Below are 15,754 nucleotides of genomic sequence, written 5' to 3'. Positions count from 1 at the left end.
ACTAATATTCCTCTGTGTATTCCCTTGGCTCACCTTGCTGTTCTTGTCTACTCCTTAAGTGCCGGAATGCAGCGGGAACATGCAGGACGATGCGGTGGAATGTCAAGATGCTGCGAAGGCCAGTGAGTTCAGCGCGGCGCTACAGCAGGCGAGGCGACGCGCATAAAATAACTTCTTTCTTCCAGCTCGAAGGCGCGATGGATCGGGAATTCAGGTAATAGTCGTACATAGTCGAGAATCCTACATGACTCAGGTAAGACATGCAGGTTGATATGGTACTTTTGGATAGAGTAACTTACACTGTCAGCTAACTTATTGGTGTATTTGTTATATATCTTTTTCATCTATGTGCACGGACGCTATCGACATTTGATATGGTATGTGATTTGAAGTTATTTTAAAAAAAATCTGAATTAATGGGGACAACATGTAATGTTGCTTGATCATTGATAAGATATGAATGCAATATTGGTTATGTAACAGCTTTTTGCCTTTACACCGCCCTGAAGAAGGTTTAATCCGAAATGCATTGGCACTTGTGTATTATGGGCAATTCAAGATGTAAACCCTTTGACTAATTTTGGATTTGCAAGATTAAGTTTTTGTTAAAGAGAAGGACAGGAATGTGAATTAAACATTTCCTGCTACAAACAAATACGTTTGAATTTTTTTACTAGTACATTTTTGACGCAGAAATGTATATATTTTACAAACTGGTAGCAACCGAATGGGGCAAACTGTGAAGCGCCATTCCTAACAAAGTAGAGCTACTTTGTTTTGGAGATTTCAATTTTTGACTGGTTCTGGTGCAGTGGGAACATTGTGTACTGGCAGCTCCAGGCTAAAACATTTTGAACTTTGATTTTGATGCATACAAATAATCTTATTACACGAAGATTGAATTAAAGTAGTGCTTTCCTCTCCATCCACACGTTTATGACCGGAAAGGCGGCCATATGCGCTGGGACATGCAGCCTGTTGTTTGCAAAGAGATCCAGTGCTCTTCTGTGTCTGATGCCCAAGTGACATCCCGGAGCCATTTTTCCATGGTAGGGGCAACAGGTCTAAGCCATAACAGTAATATACATTGTACTGCGAGAAGCATACAGAGACTAGCAAGTTTTTGGGCACCACCTTGTAGTGAGGGGAATAGTTCATAGGGTTTGGGTCAATAGTTCGCTCAAGCATTGTGGATACAGCTATACAGACATTTACCCAATACACAGAGACCTTGGGGCAGGCCCAGAGCACATCATGGTGTAGCTGACTGCAAGGTCCCTTAGTCTACTCTTGGCTGCAAGGAAAGATTTACGTTTCTGTTGCACTGTGACAGAGAAGTCAGGATATAGATGAATTCTGTTAGACCTGAGCAGAAGTTCCCCTTTGGCTCTTGCGGCACGAAGAAGCGCATCCCTATCGTGGTAATTTAAAATCCTGGCAAAGATTGGGCGGGGAGCGGCCCCAGGTTTGGGCTTGGTCATCGACGAGTGGTGAGCATGCTCTATAGCAAAGTGGGGAGACAGCTTGGGACTATCTAGCAGGTAGAGAAGGGTACTCTTCACAAAGTCCTCCATTGAGCCAGGAATGTTGTCCTCAGGGACGACAATGATTCATATGTTGTTGCGGCTAGACCTAGACTTGAGGTCCTCGTTCTTCTTGCTGACCGCCTTCACCTGTCTGGTGAGCGCGGTCAAGTCGGCTTGAAGCATTGTTATATCATCCTCCGGTGTGCCAACTCTGGTCTCGACCTCAGCGACACGAGTATCAGTTTTCTCAATATGGGCCTTTATGGCGCTTATCGTGCCACTCATGTCGTCCAACTATTTATTGAGGGTTGTGAACCCCTCTCTCATGTAGTACATCATTTTCTGCAGCTCTGTGGGTTTGCTGCTGCCTGGGGGGAAAAGGATCAAGAGTGGCATTGCCATCATGGGCGTAGTTTGGGAGAACATATTCATAGAGCTCTGCCTCTTGCTCCCACCCTTGGTCAGCAGAGGTAACAGAGATGATGAGACAGGGCGCTGCAGGTACAGGGAGGAAGATTACAACCAAGAAGTGTCAGCCCTGTCGGCTCTCCTCCGACAACACAGTCTGGGGGCAGAACCAAGGAGTAGCATCAGAGATGCTGGGGATAATACTTCAGCCACTCAAAGCAACAGGAGCCTGGTAGAGAGGGGGGGCGAAAGCAGATCAAGAGTGCCCTGGGCAGAGGCAGAGATAGAATCCCTCCTGTCAGGTATGTTCTCCCCCTCAGGGACTGTGTGACCCCAATGTATGGATCAAGTGATGTGGGCTGAGGAGGTGGGACAACCCACGTGGGGGGGGGGGAAGGGAGAGAGCGGGAGGTCCCAGGTGGCTAGGCGCAAGTTAGACCAAGGGGCTGGGCCTCAGAAGCACTGACCTGGCATCCGCTGAGTGAGGAAGAAGGTGCCCTTCAGCTCAGGGCCACCGATGTTCCGGCAGCAGACAGGCACTCGCAGCACTGGCACTGATCAGCGGAGGGGAGAGCAGCAGATAGACAAGGTTGATCCGGGTCTGTAGTAGCTTGCTGGGGAAGATACTCTGACCCCCAGTGTAGGGATGCCAAGCAATGTATGGGCCCGCAACAGGGCCTCAGTTGGGCAAGGATCAGAGAATAAGTGCTGTCTGTAGCTGCTCCTCCTCGCGCCCATGCAGTGAGAACCAGGATGCCCGTGTATGGGTTGAGTGATTAGACAGCTGTTATGTGCAGCGGGCATTCCCAGTTCCAGAAATCCACAGCGCGGTCAGAGCAGCGGCACACCAACGGCAGGCCGGCTAATGTAGTGCCCCAGAGCAGAAGTGTCAGGTGGAGAGAGCAGCCAGTAGCTTGTGCGTAGTTGATTGAAATCCAAGAGATGCGCCCCACATATTAGGCAGGCTAAAGGTGGGCTGGGCCATTTATTCAGTCCATGTGCAGAGAAGGGTAAAGATCTGGAGCCGCTCCTCACTCGCTGGCAACGATCAATCCACGTCGGTGCACTGTGCACGTCGGAAAGAGGAGATTCACCAAAGCCACCTCTCTTGAAGGTCTTGGTCCCGCACATCAATAGAAGGGACCGGTGTCACAAGTATGCAGGTCCGGTGAGAGGAGCAACAGGGATTTGTTTGTTTGCAGCCAGTGAAAAGGAGCAGGCTGTGCATCCTGCTGCAGGCCGGCAAGTCCCGGCGGGGCAGTGTCGGAGAGCGTCTCCTCGTCGTCGCCAGTTGAGGGTGAAGAGACATCACCACCGGTGGGCATCCCCCAGAATAGGCAGCACCCCACGGTGTCAAGGGGCTCCAACAGGCGGCCCCAACCACCAGGGTGCCGCTGCCAGCCCGCGACCAGGAAACGTGTCGCAGGCAGAGAGCAGCTCAGGGTCGGTGCTTCGGGGGCCGCGCAGACGGCAGTCCGGATTACTCGATCCTGTCCAGAGTCGGCCAGCAGAGGCCGTGGCAATCAGGGGGCAGATGTGGCCATTTCAATGCTGTTGTGTGCCAGGAAAGGGCTTGTAGAGTCCCGCAGTGGAATAGCGGGCTGGAAAGCCGCAGGATCAAGCAGCCATCCTTTAGCGCACGACAGCGCCCCCCAGAATTATTTTTTGCTCATGTCTACAGCTCAAACCGCTGGACGGGTTTTCACGAAATTTGCGGCAGGAGTGGCAGCTTTGTGCCAAAAGCGTGCTTTTGTATATTTCGGTGTAAATCCGTCCAGTAGTTTTGTTTTAGAATGGCCGAAAAGTAGGTAAAATAAATATCTGGGTCTGGGTCACAGACTCGCTTCCCTATTTGATCCGCAGACACCCCCCTGGGCCAACCAGAGAGTGGCGTGATGTCCACGTACATCGTACATGCCCGCTGATTGGTAAATTAAAAACATGAGGTGCGTCATATTTTTTTTAATGGTCACCATGCTGGATCTGTGGACAGCCGCCGGTGTCCGCGGATTGCGTGGTAAAAACGTATTAAAAAACACAACATTGCACTTGTCAAACTAATGAAACAATCTCTGGGGAGATAAGGGGTGGGCTAAAAAACGGGTGTTATTTCATCTCCGAAGTACGGATGTTCGGGGACTGCTCTGTGATGTTCGGGAACATCATACACATTTCTGCATTACAGGGTTGATGAAAAGCAGTTTTTGGATGGCTTATAACTTTGGTGCCACTCAATGACACTGCATGGAATTCTGCAATATCGTGTTGGACCCGACTCTGAATGGTTCTGCACAGTTTGGTGCTGTTTCTTCAAGAGCGAGCAAAATTGGAGGGCAGTCCCAAAATATTTGAAGGGCTTATAAATTTAGTGCCGTTGGACGAATCTGCACAAAAGTTTGCAAAACGATTTTAGACCCAGATTTGGATATCATGGCAAAGTTAGGTGGGATTTTGTCAAGAGGGGCAAAATTAGAGGGGGGCTCTCAACATTTTTAGATGGCTTATAACTTTGTTGCTGTTTGACGAATGTGCACAAAAGATTTCAGAAAAATTATAGTCTGAATCTATTTTGTCAAGTGAAGGCTAAGTTCTATGATTATTTGATGGATGTACATTTTGACAATTTAAAAGAAATAAAACATGACCAAATTGTAGCAAACTCGTGCAAAGAGCATTGGCAAGGACCTGAAAGCATAGTTTTGCAAATGTATCCGTGTGTGATTTTTGGAAAAGTGTCATAAAGTAGGTACAATAAATAGTGATTTACCTTTGGTGACTGAGGATTAGCCTGTGGCCATGGGCAGTGGTCAGATTGTTCGAGTCGGACAATCTGGCTACTGGCCATAGCCACAAGGGACCGGCAATGGGGTCAAAGTGGGCATGGCTACAAGGGACCGGCTGGCTATGTGGTAAAGTTTTTCGAAATCTGGATAGGTTTGAATGGGAACAAAAATCCTGCCGTGGCTTCATCACGAAGTGCTGGACAGGATTGCATCAACAGATCACTGTGACTACCGCTGCATACACTGCAAGCCCCAACAGGCTTCAAGACAAATGCTAATCAGCAGATAATTACCGAGCACGCCGAACCAGGTGCCCACCGGGCCACCCCTCCAAATCATCAACCATCCTTATTTGTGACCATACCGTGACAGGATATTGGGATTGCGCCCCGGACTCATTTCCACAACCTTGCAGCAACGACTGGCCCACAATCCACACGCCTTGAGAAAAACCCTAGAGGGTCTAAACACGTGTCGGCTGACTTCTAACAATAAATATAGCACCAACAATAGTTTTCACGACTGCTTTATTACGACAAATGTTACTTATTGAATAACCCAGCGCTCAGGTGAACAGGGCTCACTCTCCTATTCAAAACCTAACCCTTTAAGAAAGAAGGGCACCTTCACAGAAGAAGCCCATCACCAACAGCAGGGTAATCCGATTAAAGTACTAGATCAAGTGCAGTGATCTACCCATTCTACCAGCATGCAATTACTTCATAATCGTGTACTCTGATTTGTTAATTGGGGCATGCGGCATGGGCAAAGCTCCAGGTTTAAATGGGGGAAAAATAAATCTACTTGAGGCTGCAGCCTGAAGTGCTGGACGGATTTGCTGCAAACTCGTGCAAGGAGCGTTGGCAAGGACCTGAAAGCATAGTTTTGAAAATGTGTCTGTTTTTATTGTTTTTAAACTTTATTTTAAAGAGAGTCACACCAGGCAAGGGCCAGTACAAGTTCAGCACGGTATCACATCAAATATTACATTGAAACATCAACACTATGTCACATGTTATTAGATAAAATTAGGAAGTAGACAAGGGTGAAGGTCATTGTCCGGTAACAAATTACATTGGTAACCTCTGTACGGAGTCCAGATATCTTTAGGGCGACAAGTAGAGGCACCGTTAACACATACTGTTCTTCACACTCATTTACCATCGTAAGGTCTTTCAGAAAGTCTTGGAGGCGGGTGCATAGGCAGATTTCCAGCTCTTAAGTATACAACGTTTAGCAATTAGACAACCAATGTTATATAGACGCCTGATGGCTTCAGATGTTTTCCCAATATCTCCAAATAGGTATTTCGAAGTGGACAGGGAAGATGGAATCATCGTGATCTCTTAGAGGATGTCTGCAACCTCACCCCAGAATGCTGCCACAGGGGGCATGACCAATACATATGATATGCATCTGCATTTGAGGCATGACATTTCACGCATTTGCCTGTGCATCCCCCCCCCACAAACTTGGCCAATCTAGCAGGGGTGTAATGCAGTTGGTTGAGCATTTTGAATTGTATCAGCCGCAGTCCTGAGTTGAGGGATACAGATTTAGTAAGTTGGCAGTTAGCAACTTAAGTTGGCAGGGTACCTGTAGTCTTACATTCATTGTCGGGAAAATAAAGCTGCAATCCTTCCCTTTTTTTAACGTATTTCTATAAGGATTTAGATATTTGTCATGGTATTTTAGTATGAATTTGTGTATTTTTAAATCTTGTGTATAATGCAGGGTTTTCTTAAAGATAAACATTAACACATATTTCTACCAACTAGGGCTGAAAAAATATCTGGTCAAATGCCTTGTAGACCAGTCTTAAATTCCAGGCTCGACACTTAACTAAAGTGTGTGACGCTGGGAGCTATTGCCTCACTAGGTGCTTTATTTGCAAAAATAAGGGCAGGCATCTTACCTTGCTGTTCATACCAGCCTCCTGTGGTTGAAACTGTTTGAGCTACAAGCCCATTGGACTACCTGCCCCCTTTCAGTACCAAATTCCACACCGCTCCTCCCGGCGACACCAATCCATCCACTAATCTTTTTTTAAACCAAGTTTATTTTTGGAACAAAGGCATACAGGTAAATACAACATGGCATTTGCCATCAATTATTATTTGGGTTCTGTGTTTTAGTTGTGTTCACACCCTACATTTCGTAGAAGTTCGCTTTGCCTTCAAAGATTTTCAGTTTTTGATCCCCCTCCGCTCTCCCATTCCCTCCATTCCACCCCCACTAACAGCTCCGCCCCATAATTTTAACCACTATTTCACACTGTAGAGTTCAGTAGATTTAGGATCTTATCCTGACGTTTGAGTCCCAGCGTCTGTACGTCTGGTAGGTCTCAGATGACATGGGTGTTCCGGAGTAGGCGGGTTTGAAGAAATTAGCTTTTCTGTCCCGCACCTGTTCATGGAATGGGTTACAGATAGTTAAGAATTTTAGATATTTTCCAGTACTGAGAGCACATATCTTCTCCATTGCCATTACTCCCCAGACCTTGATCCACCACCATGCTGAGGTCGGGCCCTCTTTGTTTTTCCAGTTTTGTGCAAGGGTCATTCTTGCTGCTGATAACAGGTGAGTAATGAGCCTGGCTGTCGTTCCTGACATTGCATATTTACCTTCTATGGGGACTCCTAAGAGAATTGTTTTCGCAGATCTCGGCAGTTCAACCCAGAAATGTCCTTTGTGGCTTAGCATTTCCTTTGAATAGGCAACGGCTTTGGGGCATGTTCACCAAATATGGAATAGGTCTCCCTTCTCACCACAATTCCTCCAGCAGTTTGGTGAGTATGACTTTGTGATTTTATGAATGCGGTTCGGGGACATATACCATCTGAGGCATAGTTTGTAAGCAGATTCCTTTATCGTGGTGCATCTGGAGGTGCAGTGTGCACGTGCCCATATTTGGTTCCATTCCTCCTCTGTTAGTGGCTCTTGCATATCTCTTTCCCAGTTGATTTTTTATGTGAGATTGTCGGTCGGTTGATCGTTGGAGAGCAGTCTGTAGACTCTGGTGACCCCCTTCGCCATGTTGCCTTCCTGCAGAGACAGTTCTAGGCCTGATGGCATTCTCGTGCCCACTCTCTTCACCGTTGGGTGGGTTATCCAGTGGCTTATTTGTGCATATCGATAGTGCTCATTTTCCCCAATATTGAATTTCTGCTGACAGTCTGTGAAGAGTACTGGAGAGCCGTCTTTGTACATGTCTTTCAGGTATATAGTCTCGGCCCTTGACCATCCCGCCCAATACATTCGTTGAAGACCCGGTGTGAAATCTGGGTTGTGCATCAGCAGCGTATATGGGCCCATTCCGCTCGGGATGCGTTTCTTTTTTCGGGCTTTGTCCCAGCTTTGCAGTGACCATTTCGTCATTTCTAATAGCGCACCCCTGCTCTCTCGATTTTCTTTTCTCAGGCTCAACGGAGTTATTAGGGGAGCTAATGAGGCTGATTGTTTGATTCTACACCATCCCTTATGGTTCTCTGGTTTTGCGCACCTCAGCATTGGTGCTAGTTGTGCTTCCAAGATGTATCTGTCCATTTCTGGAACTCTGAGGCCGCCGAGGAGCGGCGAGCGCATTAGCATTCGTTTCTGGATCCTGGGTTTCTTACCGTGCCATATAAATTTAAATATTCCGTTTTGCAGCTCTCAGATCTTGGCTGGCGATATGGGCATCGGTAATGAACTTATTACGTAAAGGAGACGAGGGAGGATAGTCATTTTGACTACTGTGATGCGGGCAAACCATGACAGCTCCTGAGCTTCGCATCTGAGCATGTCTTCCTGTAGCTGTTTCCACAGCGCAACTATGTTTGCCTGATATAGTTTGTGTGGTTCTCTAATAAGGTGGATCCCTAAGTATTCCAGTTTTTCCTCCCACCCAGCCCATGGGGAATGTCTTCTCCAATGTCTCAGTCACTTCTCTCCTTGCTGTTATGTTCATGGCTTTTGATTTGGAGAAGTTTATGGAGAATCCCGAGACCTGTCTGAATTCCTCCAGTTGGGCCATCGCTCTGGGAATCGTATTTTCTGGGACTCCCATGAAGAGCATAATGTCGTCCGCGTACAGCGCTATTTTGTGGGTTTCCTGACCAATCGTCACTTCTCTGATGCTATCATCTTGTCGGAACTGCATTGCGCATGGCGCCATTGCGAAAATCAGAGGGGAGAGCGAACAGCCCTGTCGCGTGCCCCTTCCGATCTTCATGAACTCCGTGCTCTGTCCGTTGATACTGAAACTTGTCGATGGGTGTTGGTAATTGGCGAGCACCATCTTGGTAATTTCTGGGCCACAGCCGAAACGCTCCAAGATCAGTTTCAGATAGCACCAGCCCGGGTAGCATCCAGAGCTGCCACTGCAAACGTCTGTCGTGTTCATCGCCCCGCATCTATGACGTCTGCTGCCCTTCTGACGTTATCTTGTGTGTGCCGGTCAGTGAGGAACTATGCTTGGTCGTCGTGTATTATGTTCGGCAGGATTTTCATTCGGCGGGTTGCTAGGATTTTCGTATAGATTTTTGCGTCTGTGTTCAGCAACGCTATGGGACGATAGCTCGCACAGTTGTGGGGATCTTTACCCGGCTTCAGGGGCAGTATAGTTATAGGCCTCCCCATATCAAGCGTTACCTTCCTCTCTTCTCTGATTGTTTTATATAGTTTTGTCAACGGGCCGAGCCATTGGGTGCGTAACGTCTTGTAATAGCCGTTGCTAAGGCCGTCTGGACCTGGAGTCTTATTCGCTGGTAGTGCTGAAATGGCATCAATGATCTCTTGTGCCGTAATTGGGTTCCCAAGATTAGTTATGTCTTGTTCAGCAATTTGGGGCAGCGGGAGAGTGTTGATGTAGGTGAGTTGGCGTTCTGGGTCAAGATTCTCGCTACTTAAGAGTTCCTCATGAAATCACTTAATTATTTCTTTTTTGTCGAGCTCTGCTGTGTGGGGTTTTCCATGGACGTCGTTTAGTTGCGCTATATAGTTCTGGGTTTTTTGCTCTCTCAATTTCGCCGCCAGGAAACGATTCGCCTTGCCCCCATGGATATAATAGAATTGTTTTGTTTGTAGCAGTGATTGGGCGATCCGGTCGCCGTATGATTCTCCAGTTCAGCTCTGATTTTCTGAAGCACTCTTAAGGATTTTCTCAAACAGTGGGCTTTGTGTTGGGCTTTGGCAGCTTTCACCTCTTTTTCTAGTTGGTTTGTCACCAATGCTCTTTCTCTGTAGTATGCCGCTGCCTGTGACATGAATTCTCCCCTGATCACTGCCTTTCCAGCATCCCATATTACCCCCCAGTCTGTTTCCCCGTTGTCGTTTTCCTTGAAGTAGTTGTTGATGGTGATCTCCATATGGGCCCTTAGCACTATGTCCTTCAAGAGGATTTCGTTTAACCTCCAGGGTGGTTTTGCCCTGCTACCTTCCACCCCCCAATCTATACCCACCAACACTGACGTGTGACCTGAGTGATATTCCACTCCTATTTCTACTTCCGTTATTTGCGGGACTAATGTTGTGGATACTAAGATCATGTCTATCCTGGAGTATCCAAGGTGGACGGCTGAGTAGTGGGTGTACTCTCTCCTGTCTCCTTGGAAGAATCGCCAAGTTTCAATTACCCCTAATCCTCTGAAGAAGCGACCCAGGGCTTGTCTGTTTTTCTGATCAGTTGTTGTAGGAGGGAGTGTTTTATCCAGCATTGGGTCCATGACACAATTGAAATCCCGACCTACTATCAGTTGGCCCTCACACCAGCTGCCCAGTTTGGCCAGCAAATGCGTTATGAACACATCTTGGCGACTATTTGGAGCGTAAATAGATATGATTGTGTACAGTTTCCCCTTTATCACCTCTTTGAGCCCCAAGTACCTGCCCTCTTTGTCTTTACAGATTTGTAGTTTTTTTTTAAGTCTAGCGCCCTCCCAATTAGTATAGCTACTCCCCTTTTTTTGTCCTCCCCACTTGAGGCAAAACATTGTTGTGGGAAGGCACGATTGGCCTCTCTCTTCTCGTCTTTAGGGAGGAGGTGTGTCTCCTGTAGGAGCCCAATCGCCGTCTGCAATGTTTTCAGCGTGTCTAGTATCACCCATCATTTTATTGGCGAGTTCAGGCCCTGTACATTCAGAGACATTTCCTTTTTGTGTAGAAAAAGTTGCGCAGTTTCGGGCTGGGAGTGAGGCGCTTCAGTGACTCTTCACAGTTACCCTTTCCGTTCCCTGGGTCTCTAGCTTGTTCTGTCAATGTGCCTCTTGGTTCCTTTGCTCTTCCATCAAACCTCCAACTCTCCCTCGTCTTCTCCACTTCTCAGATGTGTTGTTCTTTTCCTGCCATGTGGGTTTTGTATGTTTCAGTGTGTTGTAGTCCTCCACCGTTGTTCTAAGATTGTAGATTCTCTGTTGCGGAACCTTGGATTTCCCGAATTTCTTTGACTTTTACTTTTTCTCGATTGACCATTGCCACGGTTTACCCGCAGTGTCTGGTGGATTGGGACATGGTCGGTCATTCGGGCGATCCTGGTCTTCCTCTAGCTGAAGGATTGAACAGCCCTCCTCGCAGGTAGTGATTTTTCTGCTGCTTGCCCTCCCATGTAAAGGAGAGGCCGAATGGATGCGTCCACCTGTATTGTATATGCTTTGCTTGGAATACTTTTGTAATTGGCTGCATGATTCTTCTCTTGCAGAGAGTGATCAACGCTAGGCCTTGGTATAGTTGAATGTGAGAGCCGTTGATTGTGAGATCATTGTGGGATCTTGCTGCTCTTAGGATGTCTTCTTTCTGGCAGTAGGACATTACTGCTATTAGGACGTCTCTAGGTCTTGCTCCAGGGTCGTTCTGTTTTGGGCAACTCTGTGTATCCGATCAAACCCAATTTGGTCTGACTGCATGTCCGGGAGCATGCTACTGAAACATTGTTGCATAGTGTTTTTGAGGTCACGATCCTGGATCGTTTCAGTGAGGCCTTTGACCCTGATGTTAGATCTTCTTGAACGGTTTTCAAGGTCCTCTGCCTGTAATTCCAAGTTGCTTTTTGCGTTAGTCAGCTGGTCTAGAAGGACGCTGTTCTGGTTAGATTCTTCTGCTACATTTGATAAGCCATTTTCGACTATATCTATTCTGCCTCCCAGGTCCGCCATTTCTCTGCTTACCTCCTGGAGGGAAGATTTCAGTTCCTCCTTCATCTGTTCCAGCTTGTTGTGCAACGTATTCGTGAGTCTAGCTTCCATCCCCTTCAGACAATTTAGGCGTTCCTCCTTGTCTGACGCCATAGTGTTTGGTGTTGAAGCCACTGCGTGGTTGGGTCGTTCCAGGGGGGGGGGAGGTGATTTGCTCTCCGTTCGTCGTCTCTGACCCCAGCACTTTTCAAGTTGGACCACCTGGGTTTTAGCCTGTGTTCTCGACTTTCTGTCCGGGCCTTCCCCTAGCCCCTGGCACCTGTACTGGTCCTTTGGGAGCAGTCAGTGCCACTCGGAAACAGCGGAGCTATTTTCTTGACCAATGTGTATGCCTCCTTCGCCTCTTGGAGCTCCTAGGCCGGTTGATGCACTTCTTTACAGTTCTTGTTGTCCGTTGTCGTGCTCTCTGGACCCCAGGGGCAGCTTGAGGCAGCACTTGTTTACGTTCTTGGTGGTAGCTCCAGATAATGCTGCAGCTGACACTGTTTATTACTTGGGGGTTTATGCAAAGGAGCATGCTGCTGCGCTGTTAACAGGTGTGCAGAGTGATGTCGCTGTGGACTCTGCACCTTGCTTGGTTACACTTTGGCTGGTTCCCCTTTCACTCTGAACAGTGACAGGAGTAGCGTGGTCGGGAGATGTTCTGTTTGTGGTGATGAGGTGCGGTATGAGGTGGTCTCAGGTCAAGCTGATTATTGTCAGTTGACTGTGCTGCCGGGCGGTGGGGGCTGCTCTGTCCATGGTTGTGGGCTGCCCAGGGTGCTGTTATGTCTCGGCAGGGGGGTGGGTCGGAGGTGTCCGTACCTCGGGCGGGTCTCCTCAATGCCCGAGTGCGGTAGGGGGACTTATTTGTGGGCCGTTGTGGCTGCTTTATCTTCAGTCATCAACGCTCTGCTGCGTTGTGGATTGCAAACGGTGAGTCGGGACCGCTCCAATCATCCGCATTGGGTGGTGTGTACTTCTTCTGTTCTCCTTGCCTGCTGCTTGGTGCGAGCGGATTCCACAAGTCTTCCGCGGCAGGGCGAGTTGCGGGCGGTGGGTCGTCGCTGTTGGGCCAACGGGTTGTAAGCGGCCAGCTCCGAGAGGTGATCCGCTCAACTGTGGCTTCCACCTGGGTCTCCGGAGGTAGCTCTGGAATGAGTTGTGGGCGTGTGATGGCGTCCCAGTGTGCGCCTTCCTCTCCGCTCACCTCTTGTTGATGGGGGTCTCCCATGCACTAATCTTAAACCTCACTTCCGCACCCCCACACTCCCAAACTAGGGAAGACCATCTACATGCATCCAGAAAGAAACGACACTGGAGTTATTTTTCTAGAACGCTGGGGAGGAGTGGGCATGAGGGTTGACAGGCAGATATGTCCTGCAAGAAACAGGTATGAGAAATTATGTGCGGTTTTACCTTTATTTTCTCAGCATAAAATGTGATCTTTTGAATTATTGTGATGGCACTCAATTGTGGTATCAAAAGCACATTTTGACAAGTTTATCCAGGACTGGCTGCAGATGGGCAAGGGCCCATTCCATAATTATGTTTCAGGGTAGTGGGAGGGGGACTTTGCTTAAGCTGGGAAAACCTACCTGCACATGTCGGAAACCAAAATGTTTTGATGTGGTGAGGTTTAAGGTTTTCAGAATCAAAGGGAAGGGGAATTTAAAACTTTTGGGCAACAAGCCGTTTCAGTTGGTGCAACTTTCTGTCCCTTGAGCACCTATCTGATGACACAATGTATTATAAAGAAATGTGCCGAATTCTTTGAAAAATATCTTTTACTTGGATAATGAGACTACGTACCACATGGATTTCATATTTATTGTAATAATTGTTCAGGTGCAAATGGGTTGAAATGGACCGTACACTGTTCTAATCATCGAATTCTAGACATGTTGTTAGTTCATTAAACTGACAGAACCCTGTATATTGTATTTAAAATGAATTTCTATTATTTTTCTTCAAATTATGTTCCAAAAGTGTGCCATTCTTAAGTGTTATAAATTGCAACTTCAATTTACATATATCAACATCTTCTCAATAAAATTGCCGACCTGAACGTGTTTTGGTCCCAAAAAGGCCCATCCTTGGGAGGAAATCATGCTACAAAGTAAACAAATATAAACAGAATTCTGAAAACTGTTTGACACTACCCCCCGCCCTCCATAGCTCACAATAGTAATTTTCTAACTCCTCAAAAAATTATTTCTGATGTCGGCATACTCGGCTTACATTCTATTATCAAATTATCTTCCTCTCTATCTCTAAATATAGTAACTTTCCGGTTCTACGATGCCTACTAGAATGTGCTAACAATGTCTGTCCAATGTAATATCCATGACCATTTTTTTTAACCGACACATTGTAACTCATCATAGTCCTTCTTCTCTGTTTCTAAAGCTAAAAGAAACTGTAATGGACTGTGTATTACTTTGGTACTTTCACCACCAGAAAATCATTACTTGTGACCATTCTAATGCTATTTGTACCTAATATCTAACAACATTTATCATATTTCACATATTATTGGCATACTCGGTTGTAGTGCTATCATCAGATCAACTTCCTATCAATCTCTAAAATATAACAATTTTACAGCCCATCTTCTCTACCTGTTAGAACATACGAACAACAAACTCTATCTAAAAGTATCTTTGTAGTACATTTGGTCTCATCCATACATTGGGCCTCATTACGAGGTAACCCGCCGGTGCTGTTGGCGGGTTGCTGACATCCCTGTAACACCAATTCCTGATAATCCGATGCCACTGGGATATCGCAAGTGGCGGCGGAACAGTAAATTCCGATTCCCATGGAGTCCCATAGGCCATACTTGGTATGAGGCTCATTGTGTCATCATAGTGCTCCTCTTTTGAAACTGAAAAAACGGTAGCATACCATGTAGGTCAAAGTTTAATCATTCATACGAAACATGAGAAGCTATCCATTTTCATTCGTTCCATCAGGTACAACTGATTGTAAAAGATCCATCCAGAATGATTTTTTGGGTAATACCAAAACAAAAGAGGTGATGGCTGGAAGGTTTAGAATGAATCTTAACCTCTGGCATTGCTCGGGGCACCTTCCAGACGATTGTTCTTCGCCTGCCAAGCCGTTACAAAAGGGGAAAGACCATATGCAAATCAGGCTTGGTGCCACTCCCAAAGGGTTCAGTCCAGCCTGAACTGCTTGTTCTCATCCCTTCTGCATGAGACCACAAGCATCCCCAGACATGTTTTGCATTCTTCTTTAAGTAATACTTCATTGTGTACATCTCCACCTTCATCTGATTAACCTTATGTGCTGCATCCTTAAAATGTCTTGGCCCAGTGAATTTTTGATTGTTGGGCCTGATATTTGAGTTGTGCTCCTTCCGCTGTACTTTTGCATCACGCTTTGTAATTTACTTCTTTTGCCTGATCTGGGAAGTAATGCATTAGATCCCTGTGTAATGTTAGTAAGGCTATCGGGTAAGTAGCCTTTCTTCTTGGGCTCAAAATGTGTTGAGAATCAATTGAGTGCCTACTTGTGGATGACAACATTCTTCTCATGTTTCATTATATGAAAATGTAGGTGGATATTTCCGTAAGGAATACAGTTTGTGGCCGGATTCAAAAATCTTCAATGTTTTAGTATGATTTGTTTATTCCTCTTTGCAGAATTTTCTCATCATTTCTTCAAGTTGTGTAAGATCCCTTACTATTAACTTTCTTTCCCATAGTCATTTTTGAATATATACATTCACTGTCACTCTTCTTGTGCTACTGAGCACTTTCTTTTCCCTGGAAGCTGATATAATGTAATTTCTCGTTTAATGTTGAGCCTTGTGGTTAGAAAATGTAGTTGACATTCTTTGTAGGGGTCACCAGAGAATATTTTC

The 15,754-nt window shown here is 46.5% G+C and overlaps 1 protein-coding gene across 5 annotated transcripts in view; it reads left to right on the top strand.

The window, feature by feature from the left end:
• Positions 1 to 15,754, top strand: part of LOC138521192 (uncharacterized) — a 102,780-nt gene that overhangs the window by 56,116 nt on the left and 30,910 nt on the right. The gene's annotated exons all lie outside the window — the stretch shown is intronic.

This window comes from Ambystoma mexicanum, chromosome 13 (genome assembly GCF_040938575.1).
Source record: "Ambystoma mexicanum isolate Mex_15411 chromosome 13, UKY_AmexF1_1, whole genome shotgun sequence".
NCBI classification, from domain to species: domain Eukaryota; kingdom Metazoa; phylum Chordata; class Amphibia; order Caudata; family Ambystomatidae; genus Ambystoma; species Ambystoma mexicanum.
This window is presented reverse-complemented; position numbering and strand designations above follow the sequence as displayed.